Below are 4,978 nucleotides of genomic sequence, written 5' to 3'. Positions count from 1 at the left end.
TTTCTCTGTGTAGCCCTGGCTGTCCTGGAACTCACTCTGTAGACCAGGCTAGCCTCAAACTCAGAAAACCACTTGCCTCTGCCTCCCAAGTGCTGGGATTAATCTGTCTTTCTTTCTTTCTTCCTTCTTTTCTTTCTTTCTTTCTTTCTATGTGTATATGTGTGTGAGTGCACAAGTTTATGTATACCACATGCATATAAGTCCCCATGGAAATAAGAGGGCATCAGATCCCCTGCCTGAAGTTACAAGCAGTTGGGAGTCACCTGATTTGGGTGCTGGGACCCAAGCCAAGGTTTTCTGCAAGATCAGTTAGCTCTCTTAACTGAAGAGCCATCTCGCCAACACTTCACACTGTTTTTGTTTGTTTGTTTGTTTGTTTTGAGACAGGTTTCATGTAGCTCAGTCTAATTCTCAACTTACTATGTATTTAGGTGACCTTGAACTTCAGATCTTGCTGCCTCTGCCTCCCAAGTGTTGGGATTGCAGGCATGCGCCCCAACATACCCAGTTTTGGCAATTCTGGAAGTCAAATCCAGAGCTTTGAGCACGCTAGGCTCTACCAACTAAGCCACACCTCCAACCCCTATTTTGATCCTTTCTTTTTTGTTGTTTGTTTGTTTGGAGACAGGGTTTCTCTGTATAACCCTGACTGTGCTGGAACTCACTCTGTAGACCAGGCTGGCCTCGAACTCAGAAATCCGCCTGTCTGTGCCTCCCAAGTGCTGGGATTAAAGGTGTGTGCCACTACTGCCCTGCTTCTTTTGATCCTTTCAAGAACAAGTGGTATTTTGTTTTGGTTTGGGTTTATGTTTAAATAGTCCCAATGATTCAGAGGAAAAATCTAAAGTCCTAAACTGGTCTACAACTCCCTTATTGTCTGCCTGCGTATCATCTCTTTTCTGACTTTGTCCCTCACTCTCCTCACTCAGTCAGGTTCAGTCCTAGCTTTGTTGCTCCCTGCCACCCTGTGATGATGCTCTCAGAGGACTGAGCGTGTGCATTCGGTGAGGATGCTCTCAGCTCTTTTCTCTCCTTTTCTGCCTCAGTGAGCAGCCAAGCTCATATTTCCCATTTTGGAGATTTGAAGATAATCCTCAGGGAGATTAACTAACCCAAGAGAAAGCCCATACGTGTAGCAGCTCGGTTGGAGCAGTTCTTGCCTAGCATGCACGGTACCTGGTTCTTGCCTGGCATGCACAGTGCCTGGGGTTCGATCTCCAGCATGGAATAAATTAGGTGTGGCAGTGGCATATGGTTATAATGTACCAGCAGTGTAGAGGCAGAGACAAGAGGGTTAAAAATGCAAGATCATCCTTAACCACATAGTGAGTTCCAAACCACCCCGTATTACATGAGACCCTGTCTCAATAGTAAAAGAAAATAAAAATAAATGAGTTAAAATAAAAAAAAAAAAAGAAACCCGCAGGGCTTAAGATTTCTTAGCATGAAAGAGTTCACCAAGTGCATGATGACTAAAAAAGAAATCTACGGACAGGTACATTATTTTGAAATTCCAGCATACCAGATATAAAGAGAAGCTTCTATAAAAAGTTCCAGAGAGAAAAATAGGTCACATACAAAGCATCAAGAATCAGAGTGGATTTAGTTTTCTCTGCAGATAACCGAGGACATAAAGGAACGGTGTTCTTAAGAAGATTTATGTTAACCTAGAATTCCATACCCAAATAACTTTTGACCAAGCATGAGAATAGAATAAGCATGCTGAGGTGGAGACTCTGAGACATCCTAACTTTAATTGCCAGGGTTGGAAGATGAAGAGGCCGAAAGGTGGAAAAGGTCCACAAGCCGGCGACCCCAAGGTAGAGAGCAAACCACATCTCGGGGAGATGGCTCAGTGGCTAAGAGCACTGCTGCTCTTTCTGAGGACCTGGGTTCAATTCCCAGCACCCACATGATGGCTCACATCCTTCTGTAACCCTGTCCAAGGGAGCTGATGCCCTCTACTAACCTCTGTAGGCACTAGACAAGGGCACGAGTCAGACGTGTATATGTAAGCAAAACAGGCATGTACATAAAATAAGTAAATCTTGAAAAATATTAAAGATTTCATATTCTTGAATGTGTGTCAAAATCAGGACTGAAATCCTACCTTGATCCCTTTGGTGCACCACACCCTGGTCACAACTCAACCAATCCAGAAACAACAGTTGCTTCTGGTGAACTGCACTGCTGTCCCCTGCTTAGTGTAACCTTACCTCTCTAATACAACAGCTATGCTTTCTTTCCATAGATTTTCATTTTTTAAAAATGCTTTTAGTTTGTTTTTTTTTTTAATTATTGAATTTTTAGGACCTCTGCTTGCTCCAGTCAACCCTACTTGCTCTGGTCAGCCCCGCTTGCTCAATCCCTGCTTGCTCTGGCCCAAAGATTCACTTATTATACACAAGTACACTGTAGCTGACTTCTGACAGCTATGGGTGGTTGTGAGCCACCATGTGGTTGTTGGGATTTGAACTCAGGACCTTCGGAAGAGCAGTCAGTGCTCTTACCCGCTGAGCCATCTCGCCAGCCCCTGCTTTTAGTTTTGACCTAGCAGATGTATTTTGGACTGCTAAATTGGCCCTGTTGCTGGCATTTGTGGGCTGGCTTCCCAAGGACTGGTTCTTTTGTCAAATGTCAGCAATAGCAAACAAAACAAAACAAAAACCCAACCTCTTTAATTCGGGAGTGCAGTCTCAGGAGAGCTTTGTCTTAATTTCCAAATAAAACCCCATTCATCATATACCTGCCTGTGGGTACTACAGTGCTCATGCGGAAGCCAAAGGACAACTTGAAGAAGTCCATTCACTTCTACTGTGTGGATTTTGGCGATCAAACTCTGGTTGCAAGGCTTGGCAGCAAGCCCCTTTACGCTCTGAGTCATCTTGCCAGCCCAAGTACTAACAGAAAAGATAGAGTCTTCTGGGACACGTGATATGAAAGAAAATAATCATTGCTCTGATACGTTTGATGGATTAAAGAGGTATTATAAAGACTGTGAGTTTACTAAAATGATACCAAAAAATGGCTAGTTTTTCTGTTAAATGGACGTTCACTTCAATATATTTCCAATAGCTGGAGTTGGGTCAGGAGTTTCCAGGTTCTTGGTCTCTTATTCAAGGAGTTGAAATAAACTCACATAAATTTGCAATGCTCCAAAGGAAACATTATTTAAAGCAAGGCACCTGGGCTTGGTGGCATATGACTTTAATCCTATCGCTTGAGAGCCAATGGCGGCAGACAGATCGCTGTGAGTTAGAGACTAGCTATGTGATGACATCTTCCTGTCTCAGAGAGAGAGAGAAAGAGGGAGGGAGAGGGAGAAGGAGAGGGAGAAGGAGAGGGAGAGGGAGAGGGAGTGGGAGAGGGAGGGAGGGAGAGCAGAAGAGATCAGAACACACATCGAGGGAGCAATGGGTCGCATGAGTAAAGCCCTGACTCAGGGCTTCCTTTTATAGGACTTAAGTTCTGAAGAGAAGCAGGAAGCTGGTTACTAAGGGGCATGGTGAGTAGTTCTGTTTTGGTTAATAGATTTGGTTATATAATCATTTTCTGCTGCACCTGTCCCTTCCCACAATGCATTTTATTTTAATCGTATGCATGCTTAGCTATGTATAGGCATAAAGTGCTAAATAGGGGATCCTCCCTAAAAGTTTACTTGAGGTCAGAATCAGCTCGGGGTAGCCTGACTTTTCCCTTTTTCCTACGGGTTGCTTCATAGGCTACAGAGTGAGCGTGATGGTTGTATATGCGTGGCCCAGGGAGTGGCGCTATTAGGAGGGGTAGCCTTGTTGGAATAGGTGTGTCCCTGGGAGCATGGGCTTTAATACCCTCATCCTAGCTGCCTGGAAGCCATTCTGCTAGCTGCCTTCGGAACGAAGGGTAGAACTCTCAGCTTCTCCAGCTCCATGTCTGCTTGCACACTGCCATGCTCCTGCCTTGATGATAATGGACTGAACCTCTGAGCTTGTAAGCCAGTCCCAATTAAATGTTGTCTCTTATAAGAGTTGCCTTGGTAGCTGTTTCTGTTCAGAGCAGTAAAACTCTAACTAAGACAGTGAGTTTGAAGCCAGTTCAGGCTACATAAAACCTTGTCTTAAAAATAGAAAAGAAGAGCCGGGCGGTGGTGGCGCATGCTTTTAATCCCAGCACTTGGGAGGCAGAGGCAGGCAGATTTCTGAGTTTGAGGCCAGCCTGGTCTACAGAGTGAGTTCCAGGACAGCCAGGGCTATACAGAGAAACCCTGTCTCAAAAAACAACAAGGAAAAAAAAAGAAAGAGAAAAAGAAAAGAAAGAAAGAAAGAAAGAAAGAAAGAAAGAAAGAAAGAAAGAAAGAAAGAAAGAAAGAAAAGAAGGGGCCAGAGACAGCTCAGTCAGCAAAGTGTTAAACACAAAGACACAGGTCTAATCCTTATAGTCTATGTAAAAGAACGCATGGTAGCACACACTTGTAATCCCAGGCCTGGGAAGGTACTGAGAGCCAATCAATCCATGGGACTCACCAGCCAGCCAACCTAGCTTACTTGGCAAATTCCAAGCCAGCAAAAGACCCTCTCAAAATACTGATGTGTGGCACCAGAGGAATGACACCTGAGGCTATTCTCTGACTTCACACACACACACACACACACACACACACACACACACACACACACACATCAACACATACATGCACTCACACATAGGCACACATGGACACTCATACCATAAGAAGAAAAGAAGTAAAAGAATTAGAGCCCTTAAAAATCGCCAGTGGGCCACCAAGTAACACTGTCAACAAATTTAACATAGAATGATCATATAAGCTGGCAGCCGTGTCACTGCTAGCTATACATCTTAAAAGAACTGAAAATTTATGATCACATAAAAAACTTGTGTATGAATGTTCAGCACTGTATTATAGCCAGTGGATAAATAAAATGTGGTAGCGGAAGGCTGGCAAGATTGGTAGGTGTGTTTTTTTTTTTTTTTTTTTTTT

The sequence above is a fragment of the Mastomys coucha genome, unplaced genomic scaffold (assembly GCF_008632895.1).
Source record: "Mastomys coucha isolate ucsf_1 unplaced genomic scaffold, UCSF_Mcou_1 pScaffold18, whole genome shotgun sequence".
Taxonomy (NCBI): domain Eukaryota; kingdom Metazoa; phylum Chordata; class Mammalia; order Rodentia; family Muridae; genus Mastomys; species Mastomys coucha.
The sequence above is the reverse complement of the archived record's forward strand: the minus strand, read 5'-3'. Positions refer to the sequence as shown.